This window comes from Schistocerca piceifrons, chromosome 1 (genome assembly GCF_021461385.2).
Source record: "Schistocerca piceifrons isolate TAMUIC-IGC-003096 chromosome 1, iqSchPice1.1, whole genome shotgun sequence".
In the NCBI taxonomy this organism is placed as follows: Eukaryota; Metazoa; Arthropoda; class Insecta; order Orthoptera; family Acrididae; genus Schistocerca; species Schistocerca piceifrons.
This window is the reverse complement of record NC_060138.1, coordinates 657,691,081-657,712,172: the sequence shown is the minus strand read 5'-3', so window position 1 is coordinate 657,712,172 and position 21,092 is coordinate 657,691,081. Positions and strand designations below refer to the sequence as shown.

The 21,092-nt window shown below is 38.6% G+C and overlaps 1 protein-coding gene across 3 annotated transcripts in view; it reads right to left on the bottom strand.

The window, feature by feature from the left end:
- Nucleotides 1–21,092, bottom strand: part of LOC124805403 (SAFB-like transcription modulator) — a 158,943-nt gene that overhangs the window by 45,539 nt on the left and 92,312 nt on the right. The window contains exon 1 of one of the 3 annotated variants that reach the window (XM_047265980.1): nucleotides 9,002–9,101. The exons of the other annotated variants lie outside the window; for them this stretch is intronic. The gene's annotated coding sequence lies outside the window, so the exon portion shown is untranslated. Of the gene's footprint in view, nucleotides 1–9,001; nucleotides 9,102–21,092 lie in introns of those variants that run through there. 3 annotated transcript variants of the gene reach the window in all.

Here is a 21,092-nt window from a genome sequence, read left to right as displayed (position 1 = left end):
CTAATCATATGCCCATCCTGTGAAATTAAAATGTTGGGTTTTGCGTGCATTGTTTGTTAGAAACTGTAAAAACTGAGACTTACTGTGATTCAGTGTTAGTTTATTTTCTTACAAGCCACGAACTGCACTATTTTGAAAACAGAGCCGATGTTGCAGACATCATCCTTTACGAACAAGCTAGTCTCATCAGCTAACAGAAATATTTTCGATTGCCTGTAATACTAGAGGACATATCATTTATATAAATAAGGAACAGGAATGGTTGCAACACTGATCCTCTGAGACACCCCCCCCCCCTCCTCCCCCCCCACCCCCCCCCAATTTGACGGTAATCCCCCTGAGACCATCACAGCCATTTCTCAATACTGTGAATAATGACCTTTCGCTGTCTGTTGTTAAAGCAAGAAATGAACCATTTGTGAGCCAATCCCTGTATTCCATAATGGTCCAACTTCTGGTGCAATATTTTGTGAGCAACACAATGAAACACCTTAGTTAAATCAAAAGCATTTGAAAACTTTTGTTTCATCCATCCAGTCCCTCACAGAGAAAAGAGAATGTAGCATTTTCAGTTGCTAAACCACTTCTAAAGGTGAACTGCACATTTGACAGCAAATTACGCGATATAAAATGATCAATTATCCTTACATACATAGCCTTTTCAATAACTTTAGCAAACACTGATGGCATAGAAATAGATCTAAAATTGTCTGTATTATCTCTTTCTCACTTTTTATAAAGCAAGTGTTTACGACTGAGTACTTTAATCATTCAGGAAACTTCAGGAAAAATTGCAAATATAGCTAAGTACAGGGCTAACATGTGCACCACAATACTTTAATATTCTGCTAGGCTCTCCATCATATCCATGAGAGTCCTTAGACTTCAGTGATTTAATTATTGACTCACTCCCCCATGTCAGTATCACAGAGTAGTATTTCAGACATCAGTCCTCGGAAAGGCGTTTTCCAAGAAGATGAACCATTTGTGAGCCAATCCCTGTATTCCATAATGGTCCAACTTCTGGTGCAATATTTTGTGTTCTATGGTTCCCCATAGAAACTAAAGTTTTTATTTAATTCACCAGCAATGTTCGGAAAATGATTGTTAAATCTGTACATATACCTGTCTTATCAGTAACAGAAAATATTTTTTACTATGAACTGACTTTACATCCTCGACCCTGTGCTGTCTGAAAGGCCATTCACACTTTACTAACAGAATGTTTATCTAGTAATGAAGAATGAATAAAAATATTGTCTATGGCTGTGCTACTGTTCCCCTGCATCCTAGCTGGAGAAAACACAGTCTGCATCAGAGCATATGATTTTAGGAGATCTTCCAACATCCGTTTTTCTTGCACAATCACATAAAAAATTGATACTGACATCACCACATATAACTAAGTTTTGGTACTTCCCTATAGAGAGAACCAAGAACCTTCTCTAGCTTGAGCAGAAATGCTCTGAAGACAGAGTTAGGAGACCTATAAGAACAACAACAATTTGAAGTTTAATTTCACTAAATTTAACTGCCCCTGCACACCAATCAAATACCGCTTCAATGAAGTGCCGTTGATATGTCAACAGACTCAAATGGAATACTGTTTTTTGTGCACATAGCCACTCCCCCACTCCACAAAGAACTCCTTTAAAAAAAAAAAATTAAAAAAATAAAAAAAAAAAACAGGCTAATCTGTATCCCGGTAAAGGAAACCTCTGAATTGTCAAAATATTTAATGATGCTCTAATATATCAATACTGCCAGAGTCAACACCTATATGCAGTTCACTACCTCTTATATTTTGATGAAATTTGCTAATTCCTTCTCTACTTGGATACCTGACCACCTCTGAAGGTGACTCCTTTGTTAGAGGACTTCTTTAAGCAGGTATAACTACCAGCTGACCTTCAATCTAAAATATGTGTAACTCCAACACCAACTAATACATGAATTTTTCTATGAGTGATCCCACCACCACCCACTAGATTGTCACCTATGAGCACTGCCAGCCTCCCCTTCCCATACCTAACACAATCTATTGATAGACTCAACTGGCATCACTGTAGTGTGAGCCATGCCCTCTGCCATCAGTGCCTACTCCAGTCCCCATGTTAACATGCCTAACAGCAGCATCAAGATAAGGCTGATCATGATGCTGAAACAGTTGCACAAAGTGCACATTAGAGCCACCAGTTTGAGTAGCTATCTTTACCAGGTCACACACCTACATCATATTCCCTGTCCCTATCAAGACTATTTCCTGCTCCACCCACAGTCACTACCTGACCCTCTTTCGTAAAATTCCTCCATAACACCCGTACGCTGTCATTCACCTCAGCCAACCCTGCACTAGACTTCACAATGCTGACGACCTGGTACTCAGGTCCCCAACACTTACTGCAACTACTGGCTCCCACCTCTGCCAAGCGAACTACCTAGCAGCAGAACCTTGCTTTTTCTGTTAGTAATTGCAACTGATTTAGGCTTCCTAATTGCTTAAGACTGCTGCATGTTCCTAAACCTACAGCTACAAGAGGCTCCTCTTCACTTAACTCTTGACAGTTGGTCTTATCTATTGCTTACACGACAACGTACAACTGTCTGAATATCTCCTCCTCCTAGCTGCCTTCTTACCAACTGCCAGTTCCCGTTCCCCAGCACCCTTAACTCTCGCTCAACCTATCTAGTTCCTCCTTTGCATCTTGTAACTGCTCCTGAAGAGCACAGATCTTACACTCCTGCTCCTCTATAAACTTATTTCTGCTACAAATTCTGTTTTTCCAAGAGAGGATCTCACTAGAATGCCCACTGGCTTCTCTCCACTGCATTACCCCAATGAAAATACTTTTGAACAAATCCCCACACCGTAACCCACTATTCACAAACCAACGACAAAAGCCACACTTCTCACTCGTGGTAAAATTTTAACTGTTACTGAAAAATCTATGTTACTTAAGTTCAGTTACAACAGTAGAACTATTTAAAAAACTAACAAGAGTAGTCTTAAAATTCTCTCTCTACTAAGAAAGTAACAATTTTTATTAATACTACTAAACCACAACTAACACCAATACCACCAAAACTTCACACAATTACTTAGCCGAAACCAAAAATTCAAGCGCCTAGTGGAACACTCAAAGAAATCAAAACAGTTAATGAAAATTTTACTGAAATATTTCACTAGAAACAATAAGAAATGTCAGCTGAAAACTACCGCACAGAATTTACTAAACGACTTCAGCATACAAACAACTGTAAAAAACTCAGTGGGTGAGAAAGTTTCTGAAAGTTTATTAAACTGTTATTTCACCAGAAACAGCACGAGACACTGTTGAAAACTACTATACCTGATAACTGTATAACAGTGCACAAACAACTTAATAACTGCTACAGCTGCAACCACAAGTAGCGAAATGTAAACACACTGCTGAGGCCTGTGACTCGGATGAATGACGTAAGCACACTCATGAATAACAGACCACTCGAATAAATAACACAGAAATAACGACTGAGATGAATGAAAATCCACTAATACATTATTTTGATAGCAAAAATTTACACAAATAAACTTTTAAATGAGTATATGAAGTCAAAAACATTATAAAACATTGGCGAGCAATTTGAACAGCAGTCCAGCACACGCAGCGCCAAAGCTTCATTTAAACATAAAGACATATTTCAACATAAAGTTATGATCTTTAAAACAACACCAACGAAATAATACATGAAACTGAGATAGCCTACAGCATTTTAAAGTATTTCCCGAAAATTGCGAGCTCAAAATGGGGCTCAAGGCTTTGTCTTCAGTGGCTCGTATCTCGGACCTGGAATTTTTTTGGGCAAGCAAAAAAATACAGCTTTCTTCCCTTGTCTCAAGTTGTAACATATATATTAAAATCCAATAAAAATTGATACTATGGATTATGTGAGAAGCAGAGGTGAGAAAAACCTGAGTATTTAAAAAAAACTTGCCCAGTGGGCAAAGCTGAGTTTTAAGAGGTTTTTTTTTAATATATCAAAGATTAAATAGTTCAGTTTCAATTCCTATAATTAATTAATTTAAAAAACTAACCTGTTCTTATGACTAATTTATTAAAACCCACATCCTTTCGTCTCTCCCTCTCCTTCCCTCTTTCCTGATGAGGCAACAGTTTGTTGCGAAAGCTTGAATTTTGTGTGTATGTTTGTGTTTGTTTGTGTGTCTGTCGACCTGCCAGCACTTTCATTTGGTAAGTCACATCATCTTTGTTTTTAGATATATTTTTCCTACGTGGAATGTTTCCCTCTATTATAACTAAGATGAGGTGACTTACCGAACAAAAGCGCTGGCAGGTCGATAGACACACAAACAAACACAAACACACACACAAAATTCAAGCTTTCGCAACAAACTGTTGCCTCATCAGGAAAGAGGAATGTTTCCTTCCATTATATATATATATATATATATATATATATATATATATATATATATATAGAGGGAAACATTCCATTTGTCTGCTTGTGTCTGTGTATGTGTGGATGGATATGTGTGTGTGTGTGCGAGTGTATACCTGTCCTTTTTTCCCCCTAAGGTAAGTCTTTCCGCTCCCGGGATTGGAATGACTCCTTACCCTCTCCCTTAAAACCCATATCCTTTTGTCTTTCCTTCTCCTTCCCTCTTTCCTGACGAGGCAACCATTGGTTGCGAAAGCTAGAATTTTGTGTGTATGTTTGTGTTTGTTTGTGTGTCTATCGACCTGCCAGCGCTTTTGTTTGGTAAGTTTCATCATCTTTCTTTTATATATATATATATATATATATATATATATATATATATATATATATATATATATATATAATGGAAGGAAACATTCCACGTGGGAAAAATTATATATAAATACAAAGATGAGGTGACTTACCGAACAAAAACGCTGGCAGGTCAATAGACCACAAACAAACACAAACATACACACAAAATTCAAGCTTTCGCAACAAATTGTTGCCTCATCAGGAAAGAGGGAAGGAGAGGGGAAGACGAAAGGAAGTGGGTTTTAAAGGAGAGGGTAAGGAGTCATTCCAATCCCGGGAGCGGAAAGACTTACCTTAGGGGGAAAAAAGGACAGGTATACACTCGCACACACGCACATATCCATCCACACATACAGACACAAGCAGACATATATATATATATATATATAACAATCCCTTCAGCGCAGATGCACACCAAGCTAAAACTCTTAAGGGAATCGATGAGACACCACGAGTAACGAGGCTAATAAGCAAGGTCAGCACATCTGCCTAGTCAAATTGCCCCATCAATATAAATCAATGCACACTGGCAGCTAATGTCTTTAATGCCTTTGTGCCTCAATACATTTCTGCCTGCTTCCAAAGAGTAGTAAACGTTACTTTACAGTGATTACGATTCAATGTAACGTTAAATTTTTTAACTGGAAGTGTAAGTGTTGTTTACCTGTGCTTCTTATATTGTAAGAAAAATTAAAGCACAATATTAATAAAATAAATTCATGGGATACTAAATAGTTGCTTCAACAAATATGACACTTTTAATTTGTGTAAAGTTAACTATGTAACATTTTGGATGTTAATTAAATTTTTGTAATTAATTACAGCTGGTTTTTTGGCAGGTTTTTTAAATTACAACAAACATGGTCAGAGGTAACTTCAAATTTACCCCATGTAAGCATGTTAGGACACTTGCTGTTCATGTTTTATGTTACTGGCCTGGATGATGATTTTAATAGCAACCTCAGATGTGTCTTCAAATGGCACAGTTATCTATAATGAAGTATATGCTACAATAAGCTTGTGATAAGCAGGAAATCTGGGTTTGAGTCCCGGTCTGGCAAGATCTGGGTTTGAGTCTAGGTCCAGCACAAATTTTCATTTTCGTAATTCCATTCTACAGCTGATGGTAGTCCTGATTCATAACCACGAATTCATTTGATGTATAACGAAGTATTGTCTAACAAATATGCTCAAAAAACCAGTCAGATCTTACAAAATGGAACAAGTGGAACAAAGATTGGCAACGTTTTTAAATGTTCAAAAATACAAAATTGTGCATATCTCAAAACTTGTTGGGAATATATGAACAATATTCAGGATGTAACAAGAAAGTACAGCCCAAATTACAGGAGACATTTCTCACACACAGACGAAGAAATTATGTTACAACATGTTTTCTCCAACTCATTAATCATGGGAAACACACAAGAACATAATTTTAGAATCATTGGTGATATCTGGTTTGTTGTGCACCACCAGTGTTTTGTTTTACAAGTCCCTGTTGTCATGTGATGTATGTCATTGCTTGTTTACAGTAACATCTACCGTTCTAGCGACCAGAATGACCATTGCAAGTACACGGATTACTACATAGAGTTAATGATTAATGGAAAATCTCATATAAGATGTGAAACAAATACTAACAAAGAGATAGAGGGGCTGGCCAGTACTTACCTCAGCTCAGTACAGCCGATAGATACACATAAAACAGAACTGAAAATTTACATTCCTAGCTTTCGGAACTTTGTTCCTTCATCAGGGAGGAGAGAGGGGAAAAAAGGGAAAGTGGATTCAGTTACTCACAACCCAGGTTATGAAGCAACAGGGAAAGGTAAACAGGGAGGGTAGCAAGGATGGAGGCATGGTTGTCAGAGGGAAGCCAAAGATATTCTTTGGCCCTGATGAAGGAACAAAGTTCCGAAAGCTAGGAATGTAAATTTTCAGTTCTGTTTTATGTGTATCTATCGGCTGTACTGAGCTGAGGTAAGTACTGGCCAGCCCCTCTATCTCTTTGTTAGTACATAGAGTTAATCACAGACTTGGCTCATACAATGGCAGTGTACATGAATGCAGAGATGGGAGATGCACATTTGACATATGTATTAGCTGACGACAAAGGCGCACATGCTCAACGTTTATACCATGAGAGATTTCCAGGACGGAGGTCCCCCATTTGAAGCCGCTGATCACCACCTTAAAGAAAATTGGGCATTTATGCCTCATACTAGAGACTGGGGGAGGCCTAGAAGAAGAGACACCGCAACAGGAGGTGGCAATTCTTCATGCAGTTGATGACAACCCTAGTGTCGGTATAAGACATGTAGCTGCAACACTAAATGTTGACCACATGACTGTCTGGCAAGAGTTATATGAGGACCAGCTGTATCCGCACCATTTACAGTGTGTGCAGGCATTATCAGCAGCTGATTTTTCTGCACAAGTACCCTTCAAGAAAGTGTCAACCAAATTTTTGTGCAATGGTGCTGTTCAGAGACAAGTTGTTTCAATGAGATAATATTGTTAACTTTCAGAATTTGAATGTATGGGCAGATGCCAATCCTCAAGCAACTGTTGAAGCAAGTCATCAACAAAAATTTTCTGTCAATGCTTGGGACGGCATTGTTGGTGACCGTTTAGTAGGGCCTCTCTTTGTTCCACTTAGGCTTAATGGACAATGTTAACACAATTTTGTAGAGAATGTTCTACCTGATCTGTTAGCAGATGTACCTTTAGCTGTGCAACAAAACATGTACTATATGCAAGATGGAGCATCCCCATTTTAGTGCTAATGTCCATCAGCTTCTAAATAACAGATCTGGTGATAGAAGGAGAGGTAGAGATTGACCAATTGCCTGCTCTCCACACTTTCTGATGCTAAACCCACTGGACTTTTACTTGTGGGGGCATTTGAAAGCTCTTGTGTATGGAACCCCAGTACAAGATGTTTACAATCTCCATGGCCATATCTTGGAAGGCTGTAAAAGCATACACAATACTCTAGGGATACGTCATCACATCCAAGATTCACTACGACAGTTGATGCATTTGTCGATGTCCACAAAGGGCATATTGAACATCAACTGTGAGAAAGAGTTGCATGTGTTATGCTTGTGGATTTACCATGATTAATGAGTTGGAGAAAGTGAGTTCTAATTTAGAAACAAAGCGTTTCCAGACCCACTTTCATATAACGTAATTTCGTTGTCTGTGTGTGAGGAATGTGTCCTACTATTTGAACCTTACTGTGTGTGTACACTCTAGTGTTAACATGACAACATATTATATTGTTATGGGCTAATCTATGCAGTGTGGCTGTAATTTAACTTAAAAAAACTCTCATTAAGATATAAAATGTTACACAGTTAGCCTTACACAAATTAGAAAGTGCCGTCATATTTATTGAAGACAACTATTTACTGTGACAAGAATTTATTGTATTAATATTGAGTTTTAACTTTGCTTTCAACGTAAACACACAGCTAAATAACATTTACACTTCCAGTAAAAAAATTAACTCGATGTTGAATAGTTGTGACTGTAAAGTATAATTTACTACTTTTTGGAACCGTGCAGAAGTTTGAAGACCTTCATTAATGATTTCTTAATTTTGACCCAACAAATCCTTAGGCAGAGAAGATTCTCTCAATGGATACAGTGCTGGTATGGCAAGCAAAGAGGCACTAATAAAGTAGCTGTAAGAAAGGGTTAGTGTTTTGAATAAATTAAGTACAGGAATTGAAATTCAACTATTTAATCGTCAATATGAAAAAATCCAAAAACCCAGTTTTATGCACTGTGTTAGTTAATAAAAATTTTTTTTTTTAAATAATAAAAAAAACTGGTTTCTTCTCAACCCTGATTCTATCCAATGGTAATGTTTTAATATGCTTTGCCTTATTCCTGCAATTTAGTGCTCAGAATAATTTACTTTGCTAGGCTATCTCTAACAGGTTGTGGGCCCGGTGAATGCATTCTGAATAACAAGTATTCTGATATATAGAAGGAAAAAACCACTGGAATAACCTTAAATAAGAAAGTATGTAGTGAAAGCTATCGGGATGAGTCAGTTGAGCAACAGACTGCATTGTACTGTCCTTTAATCAACAAAAGGTAATTGTGAAAAATACGTGTGGCACAAATGCTGCAAATACAGTGTCTTGTAGCAAGAATTACGCTATGTGCAAATTTACTGAGGAAGCATACTTACACTTGGACAATTTATTGGAAGTGGTGATTGGTACACTGAAGCCCACTGAGCAAAATTTACATGAAAAGTCCGATTACTCCGTGAATTTATAACCACTTGGCAGAATATGTTAAGAGCACAGACTAGTAAGTCAACAATACAACATCCCCATCAAATTGACTAAGGAATATTGGGTTCAAGTTTGCTGATGAATGGATAGGCACATTATTGTTAGCAGGACTCCTCAAAAAATTTTCACCAAACATTATTCACCAATGATTATAGTGTTAGAAAGCTTACGCACACAAATTACGGGAGACAGAGTAATAATGAAGATCCTGGAGGATGTGAAAAGTATATCACAGTGTCATAATACAGAGAAGGAAACAGCTATAATTGTCAGAAGGAGGGTCACATCACACCCTAATGTCACAGAAGGTCAAGAACAGTGGAAAAAGGTATGATGCAAATAGTTGAGAAAGGAGAACAGCTGATCAAGGCATAGCACACTCCATTTATTACTGTTTTGCAGACAAGGGTATTAGAGAACTAGAATGGATACAAAATTCAGAAGCATCATTGGATTCAATTAGAGATAAAACAGCTCTTTATGACGCTCCTACTGAAACATGTATAGGTATACCTATAGTGGATAGCTCCAAGTTACAATGTGAAATTGCTAGAAAGGTTGACCTTACTATAATTGTAAATGGAGAATCAGAAAGTACGGGGCGTGTTTTTTAAGTAAGTAGCGTTTTGAAATTAAAAAGAGATGTGCTAAGATATCTGAACAATATTTTATTATTATTATTATACAAATTTGGCCGTTAAAGACCGTGAAAACAGTTATTTCTTGCGCTTCTGGGAAGTCTCCTTTCTCTCAGTCCACACTTCTTTCATTCTTGCGCTGAAGGCAGCTTTTCTCTCTTCAGACCATTTAGTTCCACAAGTCGTCTTAATTTTCACACCGAAACCCGTGAATGAATTCAGTTTTTTTCTAAAAAGGTTTCTGTTAAATATTGTTTCCTGATCTATGTCCATTTCTTTTAGATCTCTTTCTGTGTTGATAAACCATAAATTTTTATTTTTAAGATTTGCGATGTACGAAAATATTTGTTTTGTAAGCCTATTTGGGTTCATCCTCATGATGTGAGCATAAAAGGAGCATCTTCTTTTTCTAATTTCGTCTGTAATTTTGCTGCACTTCGTATACACTTCTTTGTTGCTTTTTAGTCTGTATACAGGCTTGCCTTGATAGAATTTTGTATGGGACTGGGAGAAGCGATATTCCACGATAGTTGTTAACATCCCTTTTGTCACCTTTTTTAAACAAAGGGTGAATTAGGGCAGTTTTCCAGTGACTTCGGATTTTCTTGGTTTCCCATACTTGTTCAAGTTCTTTGTGTAGTGGTTCTACTGATGTTTCTCCCCCAAGCTTGAGCATTTCTGCTGTAATTGTGTCTTCTCCACATGATTTCCTGTTTTTGAGATTTTTGATTATGTTTGTGATTTCCTCTCGTGTCGGAGGTGTTGATTGTGTTGGTAATGTTTCTGGTTGCGTAAAACTGAGAGTCTGGATGGGTGTTTGGCAGTTTAGGAGTGTCTCAAAATATTCAGCCAGGATTTCACAGTTTTCAGTATTGCTGGTGGCAAGAGTCTTATTATTTCTCATAAGGTTGGACCTTGCCGTTGGTGGGGAGGCTTGCGTGCCTCAGCGATACAGATAGCCGTACCGTAGGTGCAACCACAACGGAGGGGTATCTGTTGAGAGGCCAGACAAACGTGTGGTTCCTGAAGAGGGGCAGCAGCCCTTTCAGTAGTTGCAAGGGCAACAGTCTGGATGATTGACTGATCTGGCCTTGTAACAATAACCAAAACGGCCTTGCTGTGCTGGTACTGCGAACGGCTGAAAGCAAGGGGAAACTACAGCCGTAATTTTTCCCGAGGGCATGCAGCTTTACTGTATGATTACATGATGATGGCGTCCTCTTGGGTAAAATATTCTGGAGGTAAAATAGTCCCCCATTCGGATCTCCGGGCGGGGACTACTCAAGAGGATGTCGTTATCAGGAGAAAGAAAACTGGCGTTCTACGGATCGGAGCGTGGAATGTCAGATCCCTTAATCGGGCAGGTAGGTTAGAAAATTTAAAAAGGGAAATGGATAGGTTGAAGTTAGATATAGTGGGAATTAGTGAAGTTCGGTGGCAGGAGGAACAAGACTTCTGGTCAGGTGACTAAAGGGTTATAAACACAAAATCAAATAGGGGTAATGCAGGAGTAGGTTTAATAATGAATAGGAAAATAGGAATGCGGGTAAGCTACTACAAACAGCATAGTGAACGCATTATTGTGGCCAAGATAGATACGAAGCCCACACCTACTACAGTAGTACAAGTTTATATGCCAACTAGCTCTGCAGATGACGAAGAAATTGAAGAAATGTATGATGAAATAAAAGAAATTATTCAGGTAGTGAATAATAGTCATGGGTGACTGGAATTCGAGTGTAGGAAAAGGGAGAGAAGGAAACATAGTAGGTGAATATGGATTGGGGCTAAGAAATGAAAGAGGAAGCCGCCTGGTAGAATTTTGCACAGAGCACAACATAATCATAACTAACACTTGGTTTAAGAATCATGAAAGAAGGTTGTATACATGGAAGAACCCTGGAGATACTAAAAGGTATCAGATAGATTATATAATGGTAAGACAGAGATTTAGGAACCAGGTTTTAAATTGTAAGACATTTCCAGGGGCAGATGTGGACTCTGACCACAATCTATTGGTTATGACCTGTAGATTAAAACTGAAGAAACTGCAAAAAGGTGGGAATTTAAGGAGATGGGACCTGGATAAATTAAAAGAACCAGAGGTTGTACAGAGATTCTGGGAGAGCATAAGGGAGCAATTGACAGGAATGGGGGAAATAAATACAGTGGAAGAAGAATTGGTAGCTTTGAGGGATGAAGTAGTGAAGGCAGCAGAGGATCAAGTAGGTAAAAAGACGAGGGCTAGTAGAAATCCTTGGGTAACAGAAGAAATATTGAATTTAATTGATGAAAGGAGAAAATATAAAAATGCAGTAAGTGAAACAGGCAAAAAGGAATACAAACGTCTCAAAAATGAGATCGACAGGAAGTGCAAAATGGCTAAGCAGGGATGGCTAGAGGACAAATGTAAGGATGTAGAGGCCTATCTCACTAGGGGTAAGATAGATACCGCCTACAGGAAAATCAAAGAGACCTTTGGAGATAAGAGAACGACTTGTATGAATATCAAGAGCTCAGATGGAAACCCAGTTCTAAGCAAAGAAGGGAAAGCAGAAAGGTGGAAGGAGTATATAGAGGGTCTATACAAGGGCGATGTACTTGAGGACAGTATTATGGAAATGGAAGAGGATGTAGATGAAGATGAAATGGGAGATACGATACTGCGTGAAGAGTTTGACAGAGCACTGAAAGACCTGAGTCGAAACAAGGCCCCCGGAGTAGACAATATTCCATTGGAACTACTGACGGCCGTGGGAGAGCCAGTCCTGACAAAACTCTACCATCTGGTGAGCAAGATGTATGGAACAGGCGAAATACCCTCAGACTTCAAGAAGAATATAATAATTCCAATCCCAAAGAAAGCAGGTGTTGACAGATGTGAAAATTACCGAACTATCAGCTTAATAAGTCACAGCTGCAAAATACTAACACGAATTCTTTACAGACGAATGGAAAAACTAGTAGAAGCCGACCTCGGGGAAGATCAGTTTGGATCCCGTAGAAACACTGGAACACGTGAGGCAATACTGACCTTACGACTTATCTTAGAAGAAAGATTAAGGAAAGGCAAACCTACGTTTCTAGCATTTGTAGACTTAGAGAAAGCTTTTGACAATGTTGACTGGAATACTCTCTTTCAAATTCTAAAGGTGGCAGGGGTAAAATACAGGGAGCGAAAGGCTATTTACAATTTGTACAGAAACCAGATGGCAGTTATAAGAGTCGAGGGACATGAAAGGGAAGCAGTGGTTGGGAAGGGAGTAAGACAGGGTTGCAGCCTGTCCCCGATGTTGTTCAATCTGTATATTGAGCAAGCAGTAAAGGAAACAAAAGAAAAATTCGGAGTAGGTATTAAAATTCATGGAGAAGAAATAAAAACTTTGAGGTTCGCCGATGACATTGTAATTCTGTCAGAGACAGCAAAGGACTTGGAAGAGCAGTTGAATGGAATGGACAGTGTCTTGAAAGGAGGATATAAGATGAACATCAACAAAAGCAAAACAAGGATAATGAAATGTAGTCTAATTAAGTTGGGTGATGCTGAGGGAATTAGATTAGGAAATGAGGCACTTAAAGTAGTAAAGGAGTTTTGCTATTTGGGGAGCAAAATAACTCATGATGGTCGAAGTAGAGAGGATATAAAATGTAGGCTGGCAATGGCAAGGAAAGCGTTTCTGAAGAAGAGAAATTTGTTAACATCCAGTATTGATTTAAGTGTCAGGAAGTCATTTCTGAAAGTATTCGTATGGAGTGTAGCCATGTATGGAAGTGAAACATGGACGATAAATAGTTTGGACAAGAAGAGAATAGAAGCTTTCGAAATGTGGTGCTACAGAAGAGTGCTGAAGATTAGATGGGTAGATCACATAACTAATGAGGAAGTATTGAATAGGATTGGGGAGAAGAGAAGTTTGTGGCACAACTTGACCAGAAGAAGGGATCGGTTGGTAGGACATGTTTTGAGGCATCAAGGGATCACCAATTTAGTATTGGAGGGCAGCGTGGAGGGTAAAAATCGTAGGGGGAGACCAAGAGATGAATACACTAAGCAGATTCAGAAGGATGTAGGTTGCAGTAGGTACTGGGAGATGAAAAAGCTTGCACAGGATAGAGTAGCATGGAGAGCTGCATCAAACCAGTCTCAGGACTGAAGACCACAACAACAAAAAGGTTTAGGCAGGGGGACTGGTATCCTCGGAGTTTCTGGTTGAATGTTTTGTATCAAGCTGCCGTGTTGCATTTCTTGAAATTCTCTTCAATTGAGTCCAGTTGTTGTTTTTCATATTGTCTGAACAATATTATTTTTACATGAAAGCCTGTACCTTAATCTATGCACTGACGCCATTACAGTCTGATTCTTCCTTGTTTACATTGTGTACTGAGTGTTTAAGATGCCTCCGATAATCGTGAGTCCCGCAGACTGTGAAGTACGGGCTGTTATAAGATTTCTTAGAGCTAATGACCTAAAAGTGATCGATATTCATCATGAGATCTGTGCAGTTTACGGAGAAAACATTGTGAGTGATGGAATGGTAAGAAAGTGGGTGAGAGCATTTAAAGGTGGCTGCACAAATGTGCATGATGAACAACTGAGTGGGCGTCCTTCAGACGTTAATGAAAGTTTGATGCAGGAAGTAGACAATAAGGTGAGAGAAAACAGACGCTTTACGATTTCCTCCTTGCGGGATGACTTTCCTAATGTTTCTCATAGGGTTTTGTATGGCATTGTGACCGAACACTTGAATTACCGAAAATTGTGTGCATGTTGGGTACCAAAAATGTTGACGGATGCGCACAAAACTAAACGTTTACACAGTGCATTGACTTTCCTTGAGCGGTACCACAACGACAGTGATGATTTCTTAAGCCAAATCGTTACAGGTGATGAAACACGGGTGGCCTACGTGACACCAGAATCAAATCAACAGCCCATGGAATTTGAGCAAGGGCATCGTTTTGCTGCAAGACACTGCCCGTCCGCATCTGGCGAATCAGACCAAAGATCTCATCACATCTTTTTGATGGGAAACTCTAGAGCATCCTCCATGCAGCCCCAATCTTGCGCCCAGTGACTACCTTCTGTTCCTGCACTTGAAGAAACACCTGGGCGGTCAGTGTCTTCAAGACGATGTCAAAACAGTGGTGATGCAGTGGTTAACAAGTCAGGCGGCCAACTTCTATGAGGAGGGTATTCTAAAACTGGTACAACGTTATGACAAGTGCCTCAATATTCATGGAAATTATGTAGAAAAGTAGATTAAGGTACAGGCTTTCATGTAAAAATAAAATTATTGAGATTTCTTAGCACGTCTTTCTTTAATTTCAAAATGGTACTTACTTAACAAACACGCCTCGTATTACAGCACAAGACATCTACTGTCAGGGACCAGACTACTAAATTATCAAAAGGAAATGATTTTGACCAATAAAGCATATTGTAAAGGTTCAGCCAGCACTTTTTGGGAACTGCCTCATATCCAACTCAAGGCTGAGAGAACTCACGAAAGGGAAAGTGTGAGAAGGTGGAAATAGCGTGAACAAGTAAACACCGGAGAGACCAAGGGCAGCAGATCTGCCAAGTACAAACATCCCTCTCCAGGAAGAAACCAATGTAGGTCCACAGCAAAAGGAATAATCCGGAAGACAAAAAAGGCTAGGGAAAGCAGTACAAGGTACTGTGCCTGAGCAGAGATAACCTTCAAAATGAGAATGTAAGGGCATTTATCAGCAGTGCGAGTGAGAGGCAGAGTAGAAGCTGAAGAGAGTGCAAGTAGGCACACCACCCAGCAGCACTGAGAAGGTAGCAGCCACTACTAAGGGGACGGTAAAGACATTGACTATAAGAAGACTGCGATACTCCAGTGAAGCATCTGCAACTGTTGGTTAAGTAAAAACTGTACCTTTTCTTTGGGACAGTAATGAACAGAGACTGCCTGTCTCTGTCTCAAGCAGTTTGTTGTGTAGAATTTCAGTTGATGGTAGGAATAAGTCACAGTCTGGTGCTTGTCTACTGGAAGATAGGACAAAGGTGAAGGGATTAAGAGTGAGTTACACCAATGTTCTATGCCCGGTGATTCTGAAGTGACCAGAACCAGTGGTACAAACACAGTTGTGTTAAAATATGGAAACTAAGTTCTGGCTGAATCTGTAGGCAATTGTACTTAGTAAGGGGCAAAGAGTCAGATGTCTCACATCTCTTTTGTATTAATAGTTAAATAAACTCGTTTAAAGGGGAAATCTGCATTTATCATTTCGGTAGACCAGTGATGACAAATCCTCCCCACCGTACCTGCACAATCTTAAGCAGCCAAGGAGATCCTACGCCCTCTCACCACCATTACAAAGGTTGATTAAGGTAATCACAGACCCACAGTGCCGATGACGCCCTGATTATGTTATGCTGGCTAATATCAACCCTAGATTGGTGAACTGGACCCTAGGATATGACATATGTAAAAGATGTTGCTATTAAATTGTTACCTGTAAATGAACTAGTCAAGAAGTGCAACAGAGTAACCTTCAACATAAAGGAGTAATTATAGCTATGGCAACAAATTAAAGGATAAATCTTCACGTTAGATACTGCTGAAGATGTAAATGAAGAGACATAGATAAAGTGTAAACCATTTTGTGTACCCTGTAAAAGGTTTGTTATTGTGTAAAAGGCCACGGCATCTAAACAGAAGAAATGTGTCATTAATAAATATATGATAACAGGACTGGAAAATAGCAGTAAATGCAAGGAACCCTGTGATATATGTTTACAAGAGAAACATGCTACATTACCGCTGGAGTCTACTAAAAGCATAACAAGGGACATCTCATTGTTAATACATATGGCCATTTGTGGACCAATAATGTGCGAGTCTGTAGGAGGAAGTCATTTTTTTCTTATGTTTACAGAAGACTACTCGAGATACAATTTTTTTTTCCATTCTAAAGATAAAGTGAGTGAGATACTGAGGACTTTTGCAATATGATACATAGGTAAAAATGGGAAAGACGATTAAAATGTTCAATTTTCAGATCTGATGATAGGACAAGTGTAACAACCAAAAACTCAAAAAATGTTTGAAGGGAGTACAAATTAGATACCAAACCAGCATCAGATACAGTCCATCCCAAAATGGGAGCGGCAGGGTCATCAAACAGGACAACTATTGAAAGCACATGAAGCAATTTGCCAGAGCTACACCTACATCCACACTCTGTAAATCACCATGAGGTGTATGGGAGAGGGTAAGCCCCATGTACCAGTTATCAGGGTTTCTTCCTGTTCCATTCATGTATAGAGTGCGGGAAGAATGATTGTTTAAATGCCTCTGTGTGTGCAGTAATTATTCTAGCCTTATCCTCATGATCCCTATGTGAGTGATACATTAGAGGGAAGGGGGAGGGGGGGGGGGTTGTAGTATATCCCTGAAGTACTCATTTAAAGCTGGTTCTTGAAACTTTGTTAGTAGACTTTCTCAGGAGTCTTCTCCTCAAGAGTCTGCCAGTTCAGTTCCTTCAGTATCTCTCTGCCATTCTCCCCTAGATTAAACAAATCTGTGAGCATTCATGCTGCTCTTCTCTGTACACATTCCACATCCCCTGTTAGTCCTACCTGGTATGGGTACCACACATTTGGACAATATTCTAGGATGGGTTACATGTGTGACTTGTAAGTAATCTCTTTAGTAGACTGATTGCACTCCCCCAATATTCTACCAATAAACCAAAGTCTACTTCCAGCTTTACTCATGACTGAACATATGTGATCATTCCATTTCATATCCCTACAAAGTGTTCCACCCAGGTATTTGTACAAGTTGGCCGATTCGAACAGTGACACATTAATATTACAGTCTTTGGATACTATGTTTTTAGGTTCTGTGGAGTGCAAAATTTTCTGAACATTTAGAGCAAGTTGCCAATCTTATGAAGATCTGATTGAATATTCATGCAGCTTCTCTCACACAGTACTTCATTGTGGATAATTTCATCATCTGCAAAAAGCCCGATTTTACTGTTATTATTGCCTGCAAAGTCATTAATGTACAACACTAACAGCAAGGGTCCAAACACACTTATCCTGGGACACATTCGAAGCTCCTTCTACATCCAACAATGACTCTCCATCCAAGATAACATGCAGTGTCCTCCCTACCAAAAAGTCCTCTGTCCAGCCACAAATTTTACTTGATACTCCACATGATCATACTTTTGGCAATAAGCATAGGTACTGAATCCAATGCTTTTTAGAAATCAAGAAGTACTGCATCTACCTGGTTGCTTGATTCAAAGCTTTCAGTATGTTATGTGAGAAAAGTGGGAGTTGGGTTTCACATGATAGATGTTTTTCGAAATCCATGCTGATTGATACTGAGGAGGTTGTTCTGTTCACGATACTTCATTATGTTTGGGCTGAGAATATGTTCTAAGATTCTACAACAAATTACGTCAAGGAGATTGGACAGTAGTTTTGTGGATCACTTTTAGTACCCTTCCTGTAGTCAGGTGTGACCTCTGCCTTTTTCCAAGAAATGGGCATGGTTTTTTGTTCGAGGGATCTACAATAGATTATAGTTAGAAGAGGGGCTAACTCGACACAAATTCAGTATAAAGTCTGACAAGGATTGAATCAGAGCCTAGAGCTTTGTTCTATCTTAACAATTTCAGTGGTTTCTTAACACCACTGATTAATACTTACTTCATTCATCTTTTCAGTGGTGCAAGGATTAAACAGGGGCAATTCTTCTGGGTCATGTAAAGGAACTTTAGAAAAGAGAGTTCAGTATTTTAGCTTTTGCTCTGCAACCCACAATTTCAGTTTGTCTTATTTGCTAGGGACTTCATACAAACTTTGGGGCCACTAACAGCCTTACACACGACCAGAATTTCTTCAGGTTTTGTGAAATGGCATTTGATAACATTCTACTACTGTATTCAACGAAGGCATGGTGCATTGCTCTCTCGACAGCCAAACGCGTTTCACTATACGTTTTTGGATACACACAGTTTGACAGCAGAGGATGGCATTTGATAATATTCTACTACTGTAGTAAAGGAAGGCATCGTGCATTGCTCTCTTGACAGCCAAACGCGTTTCACTATATGTTTTTGGATAGGCTCAGTTCAACAGCAGAGTATGGGAAAACAGAGCCCCAAATCTAAGAAAGATATTTTTGGAGGATATTGTGGACATTTAAAGAGTAATAAAACTCATAAATCCGACAAATGAGAAGATACTGTGGAAACTTGAGGCTTATAAAAAGGAATTAAATGATATCATCAATAGAGTACTATCGCGTCATTAATGTCATCAAGCCCAAGAAAAACTAATTCTTGAAGAGAAATAGAAACTGAAGAAGATGAAGAAGAAGATACTGTTCTCATCTACCTAAACCTAAAGAATACCTTGGTTATTAAATGTAAGAAGCCCATTATTTTAATGGAGAACCTACAACAGCTGAAGAGTGTATGAGCAGTCCACAATCTCAACAATGAAGAGACGCTATGGAAAGAGATCTGGAGTCAATTTTTCTACAGGAAACTTTTGATTGGGTTGAAATGCAAGAAAGGTAAGAAACTGTTAAAAGCACAATGGGTGTTTAACATAATAAAAAACTTGTGTGTGCAGCACCAAAATAAAAAACACGACTTGCAATCACGGAATACTCAAAAAAAGAAGGGAAATACTACAGAGAAAGGCTCTTGCCAGTGCTAAAATATGAAGCACTTAGATACCTTTAGTGTTGGCAATAAGAGATTTTCTAAATCACCAAATGGACCTGAATACAGCCTACATTGAAAAAAGTATTTCTGCACTGAAAAAAAGTATTTACGGAGTGAAGTAAAGTGGACATTGCTGGAACAGATGTTTGCATGAAATCTTGATAAACATGGGTATGAAACGATCTAAGTCAGAGCCTGGATCTATTATAGTAAAGGTGAAGAAGATATCACAATAATGACTATATGGACGGATGATTTTATTCTGACTAAAAATCAAAAACAGAAGAACAATGACTTTAAGAGAGAACCCCAACAAATGTTTAACTTGCGTGACTTGGAAATGGATTGTTAAAAATAAGGAGACGGAAGAGTTATAGAAAGAGCAATCAACAACACTGAGAAGTTTTTGGAAAAAAATAAATATCTGAATGACTTCAAACCCTTTCTTCATCAATGAAACCAGGAGCCAAGTTAACAACCAATGGAGGAGCCTTCTGTATTTGTTGCAAACTTCAATGCCTATTTGAAGGAAATAGTGATGCAGATTGTAGATGTGAATTAGAGAATGTTGTTGTTGGGTGATGTTTTAGATTAATGGGAGAACTTAAATCATGGTAACGTAAAAGACAGTCTGAACAGTAGCCTTGGGCACTGTAGAAGCTTAGTATATGGCTTTATGACAAACAATTCACGATGTATTGTGGATCAAAACTCTAAATTAAGAGCCTAATATAAATATGGAACATAACAAGGTTTTTGTGACATCTGTGGAGCTATAAACTTAGCCAAAAATGTCACTTGTGCCAGAACCAAACTCACTGATATAAAGCACAATTTCATAAGGAATCTTATGATCTCACAGAGCAAAGTTCTATTGTGGTAGAATATTTATGCACAGAGCAGATTTTGGCAGATCTACTAACCAAACCCTAGAGTAAGGGCAAATATCACATGACACTATGAACATCTGAAGTATGTTCAATGGGGGAAATTGAGGATATATAGACAAAGTATTTTGTAAGAGTACATGTGCATAGCCAAGGCAGTAAATGGAATTGCTTTGTATACTGTGTAGTGTTTCCTTGACAACAAACTTGTGATCTATTCTACTTAATGAAGAATGTTAAGAGAGTATCATCAAAAGAGTAGGCCTACTACCACTTCATTAGTGCCACCAAGACTAAGAAATACTAACTCTGGAATAGTAACAGAAACTGAAGAAAAGGAAGAAGACATTGTTTTCATCTACCTAACTCTAAGACTACTCTGGTTACGAAATATATGAAGTCCACTTTAGTATTCAGAATTATTTCTTTTGCTATGCTACTTACAACCAAACCGAATGTGCGCCATTCTATCAGTAGGATTACAATCACAATGTGTCACAACTGACATCAGTCAACTAGTACAAATGTCTGTCTTAGGTTCACTGGTGGGGTATCAGAAAAATGCAATCAGTCTACAAAAAGGATTGCTTACAAAACACTTGAGTGACCCCATTTTAGCATACTGCTCAAGTGTTTGGACTCATGCCAAACAGGAACAATAATGCAAACTGAATGTATATATGAAAAAGGACAGCAAAAATGGGCACAGGTTTGTTGGGCCCACAAGAGAGTTTTAT